The following is a 20266-nucleotide window of genomic DNA, read 5'->3' as shown; positions in this document are numbered from 1 at the left end:
GATTTATTAGGCATGTATGAGTTAACTTATATACCCAGAAAAGAGTCTTCATGAACTCTTAACATACTTTCAATGTCATAAGTGTTGTGACTCCTTAGTTAAAGAACATCTGAGACACTCAGCTTTACAGAAGTGAGAAAATGGGGATAATATTTACAAATATCCTATAAGTTATATGTGCCACACAAATGGTTGACTTCATATGCTTATTGGAGAAATATTTGAGGGTAAATTATGTGCCAGGCTCTGTTCTCAGAGCTGATTATGCAGTGATGTACCGAATAGATATGGTTTCTGTTGTTTTGCATCAATATCTAGATGTTTGAATGGAAAGGTATTCGAAGCAATGTAAGAAAGATAGAAGAATTTTCACTAACCCATGGGTATTGTGGATAGAAAGTGTGTGTTGGCAGGGTATTGAAAAGTAACGTGTGTATCCCAGGTAATTTGTGAAGTAAAATTGATAGTTTTGAATTTAAAAGATGACAGAAAAGGAAAGAAACTGAAGAATAACAAAAATTGGAGTGGAGATACATTCTCTTTATGCTTATTGTGGTGGATTAAGCATAGCAGAGTGATCACATTAGAGCAGAGACCAATATCAGAAAAAAATAGGTAAAAAGATTTCTCAACTGAAAGAAAATTTTCTAAGCATGAATATTCTCAGAATATGAAATCAGCAACTTCGTGAAAATTCCTGTTGAAGGCACTCTATCGACTACTGGATCATAGCTCATTTTTTGTTGTTGAAATGTGGGATTCCAGTAGAAGGAATCACCTTCCAGAGTTTATCCTCCCTTCCAACTTGGATTTCATAATTGTTACTATAAAAAGTTACTTTAATTTTGATCAGAAAGGAAAGAGGAGAAATAACAGCTGATACCACAGACACACAAAACTTCATAAGCAATACTACGAGCAGTTATATGCCAACAAATTGGACAGCCTAGAAGAAACAGCTGAATTTCTAGAAACATACAGAATGACTAGACTGAATCAAGAAGAAACAGAAAATTTGAACAGATTGATCACTAGAAGTGAAGTCGAATCTGTAATTTGAAAAACTCCCAGCAAACAAAAGTGCAGGACCAGAGAGCTACACAGGGGAATTCTATCAAACATAAAAAGAAGAACTTATACCAATCCTTCTCAAAATCTTCCAAAAAACTGAAGATGAGCAAACACTCCGAAATTCATTCGACAAGGCCACCATTACCCTGATAGCAAAACCAGACAAAGAGATTATAGAAAAAAGAAAATTATAGTCCAATATCTTCGATGAACAACAGATGCAAAAGTCCTCAACAGAATATTAGCAAACCAAATCCATAATACAAAAAACGATCATACGCCATGATCAAGTTGGATTTATTCCAGGGGCACAAGGATGGATTAGCATGTGCAAATCAATCAATGTGATACACCACAGCCACAAAAAGAAAGACAAAAATCACATGATCACATCAATAGATGCAGAAAAAGCATTTGAAAAAATTCAACTTCGATTCATGATAAAAATCCTTGCCAAAGTGGCTGTAGAGGGAAAATACATTATCATAATAAAGGCCATTTACAACAAACCAACAGCCAACATAATACTCAATGGTGAAAAGGTGAAAGCCTTCCTCCTCAATTCAGGAACCAGACAACGATGATGACTCTCGCCACTTCTGCTTAAATTGGAAGTTCTAGCCGCAGCAGTCATAAGAAAAAGAAATTAAATGTATGCAGATTGGAAAGGAAGAGGTAATACCGTTACTATTTGCAGAGGAAATGGTACTTCATAGAGAGAACTCTACAGTCTCCACCCAAAAACCTTTAGAACCAATTAACAAAATCAGTAGGTTGCATGATACTAGATCAATATACAGAAATCTGTTATGTTTCTGTACACAAATGAGGAAATGTTAGAAAGAGAAAGTAAAACGAATCCCATTTAAAACTGCATCAAAAATTACCTAGGAAGAAACTTAAACAAGGAGGTGAAATACCTATACTCTGAAAACTATAAAATTAGATGAAGGAAATTGAAATTGATATAAAGAAAAGGAAATATATCCTGTGTCCTCAGATTTGAAGAATTAATATTATAAAAATGGCCATACCTCCGAATGAAATCTACAGATTTAATGCAATCCCTATCAAAATACCTGTGACATTTTTCACAGCACTAGAACAAATATTTTTAAAATTAACATTACTACGACGAATAATCTTTAAACAACCCTAAAATTCATAGAAAAACTATTTCTAAAACTAGGACAACAAAAGACCCCCAGTTTTCAAAGCATTCTTCATAATAAAGGACAAAGCTAGAGGTTCAACCCTACCAGACTTCAGACTATACTACAGTGTGGTATTTGCTCCAAAACAGACACATAGGTAAGTGGAACAGAAGACAGAGCCCAGAAAGAATCCCACACACTTATGATCAATTAATCTATGACAAAAGAGGCAGGAATATACAAAGAAAAAAGACAGTCACTTCAACAAGTGGTGCTGGGAAAACTGGTCAGCCATGTATATAACAGTGAGAGTAGAACATTCCCTCACACCATATACAAAAACAAAGTCAAAATGGGCTAAAGACCTAAATGTAAGACCTGAAAATATAAAACTCTTAGAAGAAAACATAGGCAGGACACTCTTTGACATAAATTGTAGCATTACTTTTTTGGATCTGTATCCCAAGGCCAAAGATATAAAAGCAAAAATAAACAAATGGGATATAATTACACTTAAAGGTTTTGCACAGCAAAGGAAGCAGTTGAGAAGATAAAAAGACAACCTAGGAAATGTGAGAAAATATTTGCAAATGATGTGACTGACTAGGTGTTAATGTCCAAAGTATACAAACATCTCATACAACTCAAAGGCAAAAAAAAAAAACAACCCAACCAAAAAATCAGTTATTGGGCACGTGATTCTACTGAGACAATTCTTCAGCAGAACAAATTAAAATGATGCTCTTTAAATAAAACTGGAGTATTCAAACTAACGAGCTCATTTTAAAGGAACTATTACTGATCGTCACCCGTGACTGGCATATAATGGTTGCTTGCATATTTGTTGCCTATGTCAGGGAATGAATGGTATGCTCTGCCAATTACTGGCGGTATATAAAGGTCCATGGGAAGTAGACGACACACACACTTCAGAAACATCCTCTTGCAACCCACCTGAATCCACTTCCCTTGACAACATGTGTGGCAACTACTACGGCAACTCTTGTGGCTATGGCCATGGATTTAGTCCCTATTACAGCTGTGGATATGGGACTCGCTATGGCTGTGGCTATGGCTCAGGATACGGCTGTGGATATGGCTCCCCTTATGGCTGTGTTTATGGACCAGGATACGGCTGTGGATATGACACTGGCTACTGCTGCTACTGGCCAGTTTGCTACTGGAGATGTTATTCTTCTTGCTGCTAAAACATCACCATCCAAACCTCGTGTGTTCCTGAAATGACACATCTAAAGATAATGAGATTCAAGGATCTATAACCCATGATTTCTATATCCAGGAAACTACATGCCTAACAGAGGCTTTGACCTCCAACTATCTATTGTTAGATTGACATCTTTGTGGCTTGAGGTTCCATGATAGCGTCTGCTTATTGTCTGAAAGGTAGCCTTTAACTTCCTTAAACTCTGATTCCCTGTTATGACTGTGTTGATGATCCTAACATCCTCCAGTTGGGGAAATCACTTATTCTCAATAAAAATGGTGCATTGTTTCTAACAAACCTTTGTGTACTTGCTTGTGAATTAGTCATTTTTTGAGATATTATGGCTTCTGTTGAAAGTTGGGCTAATATCTTGTCTGAAACTTGAGTTCTTCCTTGATATAATACAAGCATTTCTTCTTACATTTGCACCAGAAAAAATGTCTTCTCCTCCTATTTCTTGTTTCTGACATACTCAGGCGCTCATACACCCAGGCACAAATCTCACAGTATTTCACTACTGTGCTTTGCAGATCCAACTTTGTCTAGGTTGGAGCTGGAGGGGAAAGAGGAGGGGGAATGACACTTTATTCAGGATGTTAATGCAGAGTCCAAGGTAGAGAAGAGGTGCCCTGAGTGCTTAAAGGAATTGAAGAGATATTTTCCAGAATTAATGAGGAATTAAAATTAGACATAGGTATGGAAAACACGAGAATAAAGAACTAAGCGACAGATAAGTGAGAATCAACATATTCTCTTATATCACCTGCTTTTGATGGAAGTGAAAATGTATTTGTTTTCATATATCGTGGTTGAGGAAATTGATTTCGGTCACTTAATTGACAAATAGTTTTGAGTAGTTTAGAAAGGGCCTCATCTTAGAGAAGACAAAGCAGGAAAATTATAGGCAAGTTCCTTGCTCTCACAGTGTTTATATTCTAGTACGTTAAGATAGAAAAACAAAGAGTAAAAAACAATTAAGATAATTTCAAACTGACAGTTGGGAGGGGGGAATAAAAGCGCTTTATGGGAAAGAGAGTAAGGATCGAAGTATCAGAGGGATAGTTCAGGGAGGTATTTTGAAGTTGTGATGAGCTGATGCCAATGGCAAAGGAAGATTAGAAAGGGCAGTAGCAAGTGTAAAGTGGGAAAAGAAGTCCGTGAAGTTTAGGCAGAATATGATTTATTAGGCATGTATGAGTTAACTTATATACCCAGAAAAGAGTCTTCATGAACTCTTAACATACTTTCAATGTCATAAGTGTTGTGACTCCTTAGTTAAAGAACATCTGAGACACTCAGCTTTACAGAAGTGAGAAAATGGGGATAATATTTACAAATATCCTATAAGTTATATGTGCCACACAAATGGTTGACTTCATATGCTTATTGGAGAAATATTTGAGGGTAAATTATGTGCCAGGCTCTGTTCTCAGAGCTGATTATGCAGTGATGTACCGAATAGATATGGTTTCTGTTGTTTTGCATCAATATCTAGATGTTTGAATGGAAAGGTATTCGAAGCAATGTAAGAAAGATAGAAGAATTTTCACTAACCCATGGGTATTGTGGATAGAAAGTGTGTGTTGGCAGGGTATTGAAAAGTAACGTGTGTATCCCAGGTAATTTGTGAAGTAAAATTGATAGTTTTGAATTTAAAAGATGACAGAAAAGGAAAGAAACTGAAGAATAACAAAAATTGGAGTGGAGATACATTCTCTTTATGCTTATTGTGGTGGATTAAGCATAGCAGAGTGATCACATTAGAGCAGAGACCAATATCAGAAAAAAATAGGTAAAAAGATTTCTCAACTGAAAGAAAATTTTCTAAGCATGAATATTCTCAGAATATGAAATCAGCAACTTCGTGAAAATTCCTGTTGAAGGCACTCTATCGACTACTGGATCATAGCTCATTTTTTGTTGTTGAAATGTGGGATTCCAGTAGAAGGAATCACCTTCCAGAGTTTATCCTCCCTTCCAACTTGGATTTCATAATTGTTACTATAAAAAGTTACTTTAATTTTGATCAGAAAGGAAAGAGGAGAAATAACAGCTGATACCACAGACACACAAAACTTCATAAGCAATACTACGAGCAGTTATATGCCAACAAATTGGACAGCCTAGAAGAAACAGCTGAATTTCTAGAAACATACAGAATGACTAGACTGAATCAAGAAGAAACAGAAAATTTGAACAGATTGATCACTAGAAGTGAAGTCGAATCTGTAATTTGAAAAACTCCCAGCAAACAAAAGTGCAGGACCAGAGAGCTACACAGGGGAATTCTATCAAACATAAAAAGAAGAACTTATACCAATCCTTCTCAAAATCTTCCAAAAAACTGAAGATGAGCAAACACTCCCAAATTCATTCGACAAGGCCACCATTACCCTGATAGCAAAACCAGACAAAGAGATTATAGAAAAAAGAAAATTATAGTCCAATATCTTCGATGAACAACAGATGCAAAAGTCCTCAACAGAATATTAGCAAACCAAATCCATAATACAAAAAACGATCATACGCCATGATCAAGTTGGATTTATTCCAGGGGCACAAGGATGGATTAGCATGTGCAAATCAATCAATGTGATACACCACAGCCACAAAAAGAAAGACAAAAATCACATGATCACATCAATAGATGCAGAAAAAGCATTTGAAAAAATTCAACTTCGATTCATGATAAAAATCCTTGCCAAAGTGGCTGTAGAGGGAAAATACATTATCATAATAAAGGCCATTTACAACAAACCAACAGCCAACATAATACTCAATGGTGAAAAGGTGAAAGCCTTCCTCCTCAATTCAGGAACCAGACAACGATGATGACTCTCGCCACTTCTGCTTAAATTGGAAGTTCTAGCCGCAGCAGTCATAAGAAAAAGAAATTAAATGTATGCAGATTGGAAAGGAAGAGGTAACACCGTTACTATTTGCAGAGGAAATGGTACTTCATAGAGAGAACTCTACAGTCTCCACCCAAAAACCTTTAGAACCAATTAACAAAATCAGTAGGTTGCATGATACTAGATCAATATACAGAAATCTGTTGTGTTTCTGTACACAAATGAGGAAATGTTAGAAAGAGAAAGTAAAACGAATCCCATTTAAAACTGCATCAAAAATTACCTAGGAAGAAACTTAAACAAGGAGGTGAAATACCTATACTCTGAAAACTATAAAATTAGATGAAGGAAATTGAAATTGATATAAAGAAAAGGAAATATATCCTGTGTCCTCAGATTTGAAGAATTAATATTATAAAAATGGCCATACCTCCGAATGAAATCTACAGATTTAATGCAATCCCTATCAAAATACCTGTGACATTTTTCACAGCACTAGAACAAATATTTTTAAAATTAACATTACTACGACGAATAATCTTTAAACAACCCTAAAATTCATAGAAAAACTATTTCTAAAACTAGGACAACAAAAGACCCCCAGTTTTCAAAGCATTCTTCATAATAAAGGACAAAGCTAGAGGTTCAACCCTACCAGACTTCAGACTATACTACAGTGTGGTATTTGCTCCAAAACAGACACATAGGTAAGTGGAACAGAAGACAGAGCCCAGAAAGAATCCCACACACTTATGATCAATTAATCTATGACAAAAGAGGCAGGAATATACAAAGAAAAAAGACAGTCACTTCAACAAGTGGTGCTGGGAAAACTGGTCAGCCATGTATATAACAGTGAGAGTAGAACATTCCCTCACACCATATACAAAAACAAACTCAAAATGGGCTAAAGACCTAAATGTAAGACCTGAAAATATAAAACTCTTAGAAGAAAACATAGGCAGGACACTCTTTGACATAAATTGTAGCATTACTTTTTTGGATCTGTATCCCAAGGCCAAAGATATAAAAGCAAAAATAAACAAATGGGATATAATTACACTTAAAGGTTTTGCACAGCAAAGGAAGCAGTTGAGAAGATAAAAAGACAACCTAGGAAATGTGAGAAAATATTTGCAAATGATGTGACTGACTAGGTGTTAATGTCCAAAGTATACAAACATCTCATACAACTCAAAGGCAAAAAAAAAAACAACCCAACCAAAAAATCAGTTATTGGGCACGTGATTCTACTGAGACAATTCTTCAGCAGAACAAATTAAAATGATGCTCTTTAAATAAAACTGGAGTATTCAAACTAACGAGCTCATTTTAAAGGAACTATTACTGATCGTCACCCGTGACTGGCATATAATGGTTGCTTGCATATTTGTTGCCTATGTCAGGGAATGAATGGTATGCTCTGCCAATTACTGGCGGTATATAAAGGTCCATGGGAAGTAGACGACACACACACTTCAGAAACATCCTCTTGCAACCCACCTGAATCCACTTCCCTTGACAACATGTGTGGCAACTACTACGGCAACTCTTGTGGCTATGGCCATGCATTTAGTCCCTATTACAGCTGTGGATATGGGACTCGCTATGGCTGTGGCTATGGCTCAGGAAACGGCTGTGGATATGGCTCCCCTTATGGCTGTGTTTATGGACCAGGATACGGCTGTGGATATGACACTGGCTACTGCTGCTACTGGCCAGTTTGCTACTGGAGATGTTATTCTTCTTGCTGCTAAAACATCACCATCCAAACCTCGTGTGTTCCTGAAATGACACATCTAAAGATAATGAGATTCAAGGATCTATAACCCATGATTTCTATATCCAGGAAACTACATGCCTAACAGAGGCTTTGACCTCCAACTATCTATTGTTAGATTGACATCTTTGTGGCTTGAGGTTCCATGATAGCGTCTGCTTATTGTCTGAAAGGTAGCCTTTAACTTCCTTAAACTCTGATTCCCTGTTATGACTGTGTTGATGATCCTAACATCCTCCAGTTGGGGAAATCACTTATTCTCAATAAAAATGGTGCATTGTTTCTAACAAACCTTTGTGTACTTGCTTGTGAATTAGTCATTTTTTGAGATATTATGGCTTCTGTTGAAAGTTGGGCTAATATCTTGTCTGAAACTTGAGTTCTTCCTTGATATAATACAAGCATTTCTTCTTACATTTGCACCAGAAAAAATGTCTTCTCCTCCTATTTCTTGTTTCTGACATACTCAGGCGCTCATACACCCAGGCACAAATCTCACAGTATTTCACTACTGTGCTTTGCAGATCCAACTTTGTCTAGGTTGGAGCTGGAGGGGAAAGAGGAGGGGGAATGACACTTTATTCAGGATGTTAATGCAGAGTCCAAGGTAGAGAAGAGGTGCCCTGAGTGCTTAAAGGAATTGAAGAGATATTTTCCAGAATTAATGAGGAATTAAAATTAGACATAGGTATGGAAAACAGGAGAATAAAGAACTAAGCGACAGATAAGTGAGAATCAACATATTCTCTTATATCACCTGCTTTTGATGGAAGTGAAAATGTATTTGTTTTCATATATCGTGGTTGAGGAAATTGATTTCGGTCACTTAATTGACAAATAGTTTTGAGTAGTTTAGAAAGGGCCTCATCTTAGAGAAGACAAAGCAGGAAAATTATAGGCAAGTTCCTTGCTCTCACAGTGTTTATATTCTAGTACGTTAAGATAGAAAAACAAAGAGTAAAAAACAATTAAGATAATTTCAAACTGACAGTTGGGAGGGGGGAATAAAAGCGCTTTATGGGAAAGAGAGTAAGGATCGAAGTATCAGAGGGATAGTTCAGGGAGGTATTTTGAAGTTGTGATGAGCTGATGCCAATGGCAAAGGAAGATTAGAAAGGGCAGTAGCAAGTGTAAAGTGGGAAAAGAAGTCCGTGAAGTTTAGGCAGAATATGATTTATTAGGCATGTATGAGTTAACTTATATACCCAGAAAAGAGTCTTCATGAACTCTTAACATACTTTCAATGTCATAAGTGTTGTGACTCCTTAGTTAAAGAACATCTGAGACACTCAGCTTTACAGAAGTGAGAAAATGGGGATAATATTTACAAATATCCTATAAGTTATATGTGCCACACAAATGGTTGACTTCATATGCTTATTGGAGAAATATTTGAGGGTAAATTATGTGCCAGGCTCTGTTCTCAGAGCTGATTATGCAGTGATGTACCGAATAGATATGGTTTCTGTTGTTTTGCATCAATATCTAGATGTTTGAATGGAAAGGTATTCGAAGCAATGTAAGAAAGATAGAAGAATTTTCACTAACCCATGGGTATTGTGGATAGAAAGTGTGTGTTGGCAGGGTATTGAAAAGTAACGTGTGTATCCCAGGTAATTTGTGAAGTAAAATTGATAGTTTTGAATTTAAAAGATGACAGAAAAGGAAAGAAACTGAAGAATAACAAAAATTGGAGTGGAGATACATTCTCTTTATGCTTATTGTGGTGGATTAAGCATAGCAGAGTGATCACATTAGAGCAGAGACCAATATCAGAAAAAAATAGGTAAAAAGATTTCTCAACTGAAAGAAAATTTTCTAAGCATGAATATTCTCAGAATATGAAATCAGCAACTTCGTGAAAATTCCTGTTGAAGGCACTCTATCGACTACTGGATCATAGCTCATTTTTTGTTGTTGAAATGTGGGATTCCAGTAGAAGGAATCACCTTCCAGAGTTTATCCTCCCTTCCAACTTGGATTTCATAATTGTTACTATAAAAAGTTACTTTAATTTTGATCAGAAAGGAAAGAGGAGAAATAACAGCTGATACCACAGACACACAAAACTTCATAAGCAATACTACGAGCAGTTATATGCCAACAAATTGGACAGCCTAGAAGAAACAGCTGAATTTCTAGAAACATACAGAATGACTAGACTGAATCAAGAAGAAACAGAAAATTTGAACAGATTGATCACTAGAAGTGAAGTCGAATCTGTAATTTGAAAAACTCCCAGCAAACAAAAGTGCAGGACCAGAGAGCTACACAGGGGAATTCTATCAAACATAAAAAGAAGAACTTATACCAATCCTTCTCAAAATCTTCCAAAAAACTGAAGATGAGCAAACACTCCCAAATTCATTCGACAAGGCCACCATTACCCTGATAGCAAAACCAGACAAAGAGATTATAGAAAAAAGAAAATTATAGTCCAATATCTTCGATGAACAACAGATGCAAAAGTCCTCAACAGAATATTAGCAAACCAAATCCATAATACAAAAAACGATCATACGCCATGATCAAGTTGGATTTATTCCAGGGGCACAAGGATGGATTAGCATGTGCAAATCAATCAATGTGATACACCACAGCCACAAAAAGAAAGACAAAAATCACATGATCACATCAATAGATGCAGAAAAAGCATTTGAAAAAATTCAACTTCGATTCATGATAAAAATCCTTGCCAAAGAGGCTGTAGAGGGAAAATACATTATCATAATAAAGGCCATTTACAACAAACCAACAGCCAACATAATACTCAATGGTGAAAAGGTGAAAGCCTTCCTCCTCAATTCAGGAACCAGACAACGATGATGACTCTCGCCACTTCTGCTTAAATTGGAAGTTCTAGCCGCAGCAGTCATAAGAAAAAGAAATTAAATGTATGCAGATTGGAAAGGAAGAGGTAACACCGTTACTATTTGCAGAGGAAATGGTACTTCATAGAGAGAACTCTACAGTCTCCACCCAAAAACCTTTAGAACCAATTAACAAAATCAGTAGGTTGCATGATACTAGATCAATATACAGAAATCTGTTGTGTTTCTGTACACAAATGAGGAAATGTTAGAAAGAGAAAGTAAAACGAATCCCATTTAAAACTGCATCAAAAATTACCTAGGAAGAAACTTAAACAAGGAGGTGAAATACCTATACTCTGAAAACTATAAAATTAGATGAAGGAAATTGAAATTGATATAAAGAAAAGGAAATATATCCTGTGTCCTCAGATTTGAAGAATTAATATTATAAAAATGGCCATACCTCCGAATGAAATCTACAGATTTAATGCAATCCCTATCAAAATACCTGTGACATTTTTCACAGCACTAGAACAAATATTTTTAAAATTAACATTACTACGACGAATAATCTTTAAACAACCCTAAAATTCATAGAAAAACTATTTCTAAAACTAGGACAACAAAAGACCCCCAGTTTTCAAAGCATTCTTCATAATAAAGGACAAAGCTAGAGGTTCAACCCTACCAGACTTCAGACTATACTACAGTGTGGTATTTGCTCCAAAACAGACACATAGGTAAGTGGAACAGAAGACAGAGCCCAGAAAGAATCCCACACACTTATGATCAATTAATCTATGACAAAAGAGGCAGGAATATACAAAGAAAAAAGACAGTCACTTCAACAAGTGGTGCTGGGAAAACTGGTCAGCCATGTATATAACAGTGAGAGTAGAACATTCCCTCACACCATATACAAAAACAAACTCAAAATGGGCTAAAGACCTAAATGTAAGACCTGAAAATATAAAACTCTTAGAAGAAAACATAGGCAGGACACTCTTTGACATAAATTGTAGCATTACTTTTTTGGATCTGTATCCCAAGGCCAAAGATATAAAAGCAAAAATAAACAAATGGGATATAATTACACTTAAAGGTTTTGCACAGCAAAGGAAGCAGTTGAGAAGATAAAAAGACAACCTAGGAAATGTGAGAAAATATTTGCAAATGATGTGACTGACTAGGTGTTAATGTCCAAAGTATACAAACATCTCATACAACTCAAAGGCAAAAAAAAAAACAACCCAACCAAAAAATCAGTTATTGGGCACGTGATTCTACTGAGACAATTCTTCAGCAGAACAAATTAAAATGATGCTCTTTAAATAAAACTGGAGTATTCAAACTAACGAGCTCATTTTAAAGAAACTATTACTGATCGTCACCCGTGACTGGCATATAATGGTTGCTTGCATATTTGTTGCCTATGTCAGGGAATGAATGGTATGCTCTGCCAATTACTGGCGGTATATAAAGGTCCATGGGAAGTAGACGACACACACACTTCAGAAACATCCTCTTGCAACCCACCTGAATCCACTTCCCTTGACAACATGTGTGGCAACTACTACGGCAACTCTTGTGGCTATGGCCATGCATTTAGTCCCTATTACACCTGTGGATATGGGACTCGCTATGGCTGTGGCTATGGCTCAGGATACGGCTGTGGATATGGCTCCCCTTATGGCTGTGTTTATGGACCAGGATACGGCTGTGGATATGACACTGGCTACTGCTGCTACTGGCCAGTTTGCTACTGGAGATGTTATTCTTCTTGCTGCTAAAACATCACCATCCAAACCTCGTGTGTTCCTGAAATGACACATCTAAAGATAATGAGATTCAAGGATCTATAACCCATGATTTCTATATCCAGGAAACTACATGCCTAACAGAGGCTTTGACCTCCAACTATCTATTGTTAGATTGACATCTTTGTGGCTTGAGGTTCCATGATAGCGTCTGCTTATTGTCTGAAAGGTAGCCTTTAACTTCCTTAAACTCTGATTCCCTGTTATGACTGTGTTGATGATCCTAACATCCTCCAGTTGGGGAAATCACTTATTCTTAATAAAAATGGTGCATTGTTTCTAACAAACCTTTGTGTACTTGCTTGTGAATTAGTCATTTTTTGAGATATTATGGCTTCTGTTGAAAGTTGGGCTAATATCTTGTCTGAAACTTGAGTTCTTCCTTGATATAATACAAGCATTTCTTCTTACATTTGCACCAGAAAAAATGTCTTCTCCTCCTATTTCTTGTTTCTGACATACTCAGGCGCTCATACACCCAGGCACAAATCTTACAGTATTTCACTACTGTGCTTTGCAGATCCAACTTTGTCTAGGTTGGAGCTGGAGGGGAAAGAGGAGGGGGAATGACACTTTATTCAGGATGTTAATGCAGAGTCCAAGGTAGAGAAGAGGTGCCCTGAGTGCTTAAAGGAATTGAAGAGATATTTTCCAGAATTAATGAGGAATTAAAATTAGACATAGGTATGGAAAACACGAGAATAAAGAACTAAGCGACAGATAAGTGAGAATCAACATATTCTCTTATATCACCTGCTTTTGATGGAAGTGAAAATGTATTTGTTTTCATATATCGTGGTTGAGGAAATTGATTTCGGTCACTTAATTGACAAATAGTTTTGAGTAGTTTAGAAAGGGCCTCATCTTAGAGAAGACAAAGTAGGAAAATTATAGGCAAGTTCCTTGCTCTCACAGTGTTTATATTCTAGTACGTTAAGATAGAAAAACAAAGAGTAAAAAACAATTAAGATAATTTCAAACTGACAGTTGGGAGGGGGGAATAAAAGCGCTTTATGGGAAAGAGAGTAAGGATCGAAGTATCAGAGGGATAGTTCAGGGAGGTATTTTGAAGTTGTGATGAGCTGATGCCAATGGCAAAGGAAGATTAGAAAGGGCAGTAGCAAGTGTAAAGTGGGAAAAGAAGTCCGTGAAGTTTTGGCAGAATATGATTTATTAGGCATGTATGAGTTAACTTATATACCCAGAAAAGAGTCTTCATGAACTCTTAACATACTTTCAATGTCATAAGTGTTGTGACTCCTTAGTTAAAGAACATCTGAGACACTCAGCTTTACAGAAGTGAGAAAATGGGGATAATATTTACAAATATCCTATAAGTTATATGTGCCACACAAATGGTTGACTTCATATGCTTATTGGAGAAATATTTGAGGGTAAATTATGTGCCAGGCTCTGTTCTCAGAGCTGATTATGCAGTGATGTACCGAATAGATATGGTTTCTGTTGTTTTGCATCAATATCTAGATGTTTGAATGGAAAGGTATTCGAAGCAATGTAAGAAAGATAGAAGAATTCTCACTAACCCATGGGTATTGTGGATAGAAAGTGTGTGTTGGCAGGGTATTGAAAAGTAACGTGTGTATCCCAGGTAATTTGTGAAGTAAAATTGATAGTTTTGAATTTAAAAGATGACAGAAAAGGAAAGAAACTGAAGAATAACAAAAATTGGAGTGGAGATACATTTTCTTTATGCTTATTGTGGTGGATTAAGCATAGCAGAGTGATCACATTAGAGCAGAGACCAATATCAGAAAAAAATAGGTAAAAAGATTTCTCAACTGAAAGAAAATTTTCTAAGCATGAATATTCTCAGAATATGAAATCAGCAACTTCGTGAAAATTCCTGTTGAAGGCACTCTATCGACTACTGGATCATAGCTCATTTTTTGTTGTTGAAATGTGGGATTCCAGTAGAAGGAATCACCTTCCAGAGTTTATCCTCCCTTCCAACTTGGATTTCATAATTGTTACTATAAAAAGTTACTTTAATTTTGATCAGAAAGGAAAGAGGAGAAATAACAGCTGATACCACAGACACACAAAACTTCATAAGCAATACTACGAGCAGTTATATGCCAACAAATTGGACAGCCTAGAAGAAACAGCTGAATTTCTAGAAACATACAGAATGACTAGACTGAATCAAGAAGAAACAGAAAATTTGAACAGATTGATCACTAGAACTGAAGTCGAATCTGTAATTTGAAAAACTCCCAGCAAACAAAAGTCCAGGACCAGAGAGCTTCACAGGGGAATTCTATCAAACATAAAAAGAAGAACTTATACCAATCCTTCTCAAAATGTTCCAAAAAACTGAAGATGAGCAAACACTCCCAAATTCATTCGACAAGGCCACCATTACCCTGATAGCAAAACCAGACAAAGAGATTATGGAAAAAAGAAAATTATAGTCCAATATCTTCGATGAACAACAGATGCAAAAGTCCTCAACAGAATATTAGCAAACCAAATCCATAATACAAAAAACGATCATACGCCATGATCAAGTTGGATTTATTCCAGGGGCACAAGGATGGATTAGCATGTGCAAATCAATCAATGTGATACACCACAGACACAAAAAGAAAGACAAAAATCACATGATCACATCAATAGATGCAGAAAAAGCATTTGAAAAAATTCAACTTCGATTCATGATAAAAATCCTTGCCAAAGTGGCTGTAGAGGGAAAATACATTATCATAATAAAGGCCATTTACAACAAACCAACAGCCAACATAATACTCAATGGTGAAAAGGTGAAAGCCTTCCTCCTCAATTCAGGAACCAGACAACAATGATGACTCTCGCCACTTCTGCTTAAATTGGAAGTTCTAGCCGCAGCAGTCATAAGAAAAAGAAATTAAATGTATGCAGATTGGAAAGGAAGAGGTAACACCGTTACTATTTGCAGAGGAAATGGTACTTCATAGAGAGAACTCTACAGTCTCCACCCAAAAACCTTTAGAACCAATTAACAAAATCAGTAGGTTGCATGATACTAGATCAATATACAGAAATCTGTTGTGTTTCTGTACACAAATGAGGAAATGTTAGAAAGAGAAAGTAAAACGAATCCCATTTAAAACTGCATCAAAAATTACCTAGGAAGAAACTTAAACAAGGAGGTGAAATACCTATACTCTGAAAACTATAAAATTAGATGAAGGAAATTGAAATTGATATAAAGAAAAGGAAATATATCCTGTGTCCTCAGATTTGAAGAATTAATATTATAAAAATGGCCATACCTCCGAATGAAATCTACAGATTTAATGCAATCCCTATCAAAATACCTGTGACATTTTTCACAGCACTAGAACAAATATTTTTAAAATTAACATTACTACGACGAATAATCTTTAAACAACCCTAAAATTCATAGAAAAACTATTTCTAAAACTAGGACAACAAAAGACCCCCAGTTTTCAAAGCATTCTTCATAATAAAGGACAAAGCTAGAGGTTCAACCCTACCAGACTTCAGACTATACTACAGTGTGGTATTTGCTCCAAAACAGACACATAGGTAAGTGGAACAGAAGACAGAGCCCAGAAAGAATCCCACACACTTATGATCAATTAATCTATGACAAAAGAGGCAGGAATATACAAAGAAAAAAGACAGTCACTTCAACAAGTGGTGCTGGGAAAACTGGTCAGCCATGTATATAACAGTGAGAGTAGAACATTCCCTCACACCATATACAAAAACAAAGTCAAAATGGGCTAAAGACCTAAATGTAAGACCTGAAAATATAAAACTCTTAGAAGAAAACATAGGCAGGACACTCTTTGACATAAATTGTAGCATTACTTTTTTGGATCTGTATCCCAAGGCCAAAGATATAAAAGCAAAAATAAACAAATGGGATATAATTACACTTAAAGGTTTTGCACAGCAAAGGAAGCAGTTAAGAAGATAAAAAGACAACCTAGGAAATGTGAGAAAATATTTGCAAATGATGTGACTGACTAGGTGTTAATGTCCAAAGTATACAAACATCTCATACAACTCAAAGGCAAAAAAAAAAACAACCCAACCAAAAAATCAGTTATTGGGCACGTGATTCTACTGAGACAATTCTTCAGCAGAACAAATTAAAATGATGCTCTTTAAATAAAACTGGAGTATTCAAACTAACGAGCTCATTTTAAAGGAACTATTACTGATCGTCACCCGTGACTGGCATATAATGGTTGCTTGCATATTTGTTGCCTATGTCAGGGAATGAATGGTATGCTCTGCCAATTACTGGCGGTATATAAAGGTCCATGGGAAGTAGACGACACACACACTTCAGAAACATCCTCTTGCAACCCACCTGAATCCACTTCCCTTGACAACATGTGTGGCAACTACTACGGCAACTCTTGTGGCTATGGCCATGCATTTAGTCCCTATTACAGCTGTGGATATGGGACTCGCTATGGCTGTGGCTATGGCTCAGGATACGGCTGTGGATATGGCTCCCCTTATGGCTGTGTTTATGGACCAGGATACGGCTGTGGATATGACACTGGCTACTGCTGCTACTGGCCAGTTTGCTACTGGAGATGTTATTCTTCTTGCTGCTAAAACATCACCATCCAAACCTCGTGTGTTCCTGAAATGACACATCTAAAGATAATGAGATTCAAGGATCTATAACCCATGATTTCTATATCCAGGAAACTACATGCCTAACAGAGGCTTTGACCTCCAACTATCTATTGTTAGATTGACATCTTTGTGGCTTGAGGTTCCATGATAGCGTCTGCTTATTGTCTGAAAGGTAGCCTTTAACTTCCTTAAACTCTGATTCCCTGTTATGACTGTGTTGATGATCCTAACATCCTCCAGTTGGGGAAATCACTTATTCTCAATAAAAATGGTGCATTGTTTCTAACAAACCTTTGTGTACTTGCTTGTGAATTAGTCATTTTTTGAGATATTATGGCTTCTGTTGAAAGTTGGGCTAATATCTTGTCTGAAACTTGAGTTCTTCCTTGATATAATACAAGCATTTCTTCTTACATTTGCACCAGAAAAAATGTCTTCTCCTCCTATTTCTTGTTTCTGACATACTCAGGCGCTCATACACCCAGGCACAAATCTCACAGTATTTCACTACTGTGCTTTGCAGATCCAACTTTGTCTAGGTTGGAGCTGGAGGGGAAAGAGGAGGGGGAATGACACTTTATTCAGGATGTTAATGCAGAGTCCAAGGTAGAGAAGAGGTGCCCTGAGTGCTTAAAGGAATTGAAGAGATATTTTCCAGAATTAATGAGGAATTAAAATTAGACATAGGTATGGAAAACACGAGAATAAAGAACTAAGCGACAGATAAGTGAGAATCAACATATTCTCTTATATCACCTGCTTTTGATGGAAGTGAAAATGTATTTGTTTTCATATATCGTGGTTGAGGAAATTGATTTCGGTCACTTAATTGACAAATAGTTTTGAGTAGTTTAGAAAGGGCCTCATCTTAGAGAAGACAAAGTAGGAAAATTATAGGCAAGTTCCTTGCTCTCACAGTGTTTATATTCTAGTACGTTAAGATAGAAAAACAAAGAGTAAAAAACAATTAAGATAATTTCAAACTGACAGTTGGGAGGGGGGAATAAAAGCGCTTTATGGGAAAGAGAGTAAGGATCGAAGTATCAGAGGGATAGTTCAGGGAGGTATTTTGAAGTTGTGATGAGCTGATGCCAATGGCAAAGGAAGATTAGAAAGGGCAGTAGCAAGTGTAAAGTGGGAAAAGAAGTCCGTGAAGTTTTGGCAGAATATGATTTATTAGGCATGTATGAGTTAACTTATATACCCAGAAAAGAGTCTTCATGAACTCTTAACATACTTTCAATGTCATAAGTGTTGTGACTCCTTAGTTAAAGAACATCTGAGACACTCAGCTTTACAGAAGTGAGAAAATGGGGATAATATTTACAAATATCCTATAAGTTATATGTGCCACACAAATGGTTGACTTCATATGCTTATTGGAGAAATATTTGAGGGTAAATTATGTGCCAGGCTCTGTTCTCAGAGCTGATTATGCAGTGATGTACCGAATAGATATGGTTTCTGTTGTTTTGCATCAATATCTAGATGTTTGAATGGAAAGGTATTCGAAGCAATGTAAGAAAGATAGAAGAATTCTCACTAACCCATGGGTATTGTGGATAGAAAGTGTGTGTTGGCAGGGTATTGAAAAGTAACGTGTGTATCCCAGGTAATTTGTGAAGTAAAATTGATAGTTTTGAATTTAAAAGATGACAGAAAAGGAAAGAAACTGAAGAATAACAAAAATTGGAGTGGAGATACATTTTCTTTATGCTTATTGTGGTGGATTAAGCATAGCAGAGTGATCACATTAGAGCAGAGACCAATATCAGAAAAAAATAGGTAAAAAGATTTCTCAACTGAAAGAAAATTTTCTAAGCATGAATATTCTCAGAATATGAAATCAGCAACTTCGTGAAAATTCCTGTTGAAGGCACTCTATCGACTACTGGATCATAGCTCATTTTTTGTTGTTGAAATGTGGGATTCCAGTAGAAGGAATCACCTTCCAGAGTTTATCCTCCCTTCCAACTTGGATTTCATAATTGTTACTATAAAAAGTTACTTTAATTTTGATCAGAAAGGAAAGAGGAGAAATAACAGCTGATACCACAGACACACAAAACTTCATAAGCAATACTACGAGCAGTTATATGCCAACAAATTGGACAGCCTAGAAGAAACAGCTGAATTTCTAGAAACATACAGAATGACTAGACTGAATCAAGAAGAAACAGAAAATTTGAACAGATTGATCACTAGAACTGAAGTCGAATCTGTAATTTGAAAAACTCCCAGCAAACAAAAGTCCAGGACCAGAGAGCTTCACAGGGGAATTCTATCAAACATAAAAAGAAGAACTTATACCAATCCTTCTCAAAATGTTCCAAAAAACTGAAGATGAGCAAACACTCCCAAATTCATTCGACAAGGCCACCATTACCCTGATAGCAAAACCAGACAAAGAGATTATGGAAAAAAGAAAATTATAGTCCAATATCTTCGATGAACAACAGATGCAAAAGTCCTCAACAGAATATTAGCAAACCAAATCCATAATACAAAAAACGATCATACGCCATGATCAAGTTGGATTTATTCCAGGGGCACAAGGATGGATTAGCATGTGCAAATCAATCAATGTGATACACCACAGACACAAAAAGAAAGACAAAAATCACATGATCACATCAATAGATGCAGAAAAAGCATTTGAAAAAATTCAACTTCGATTCATGATAAAAATCCTTGCCAAAGTGGCTGTAGAGGGAAAATACATTATCATAATAAAGGCCATTTACAACAAACCAACAGCCAACATAATACTCAATGGTGAAAAGGTGAAAGCCTTCCTCCTCAATTCAGGAACCAGACAACAATGATGACTCTCGCCACTTCTGCTTAAATTGGAAGTTCTAGCCGCAGCAGTCATAAGAAAAAGAAATTAAATGTATGCAGATTGGAAAGGAAGAGGTAACACCGTTACTA

The sequence above is a fragment of the Balaenoptera physalus genome, assembly GCF_965194825.1.
Source record: "Balaenoptera physalus genome assembly, chromosome: 4".
NCBI lineage: Eukaryota > Metazoa > Chordata > Mammalia > Artiodactyla > Balaenopteridae > Balaenoptera > Balaenoptera physalus.
This window is presented reverse-complemented; position numbering follows the sequence as displayed.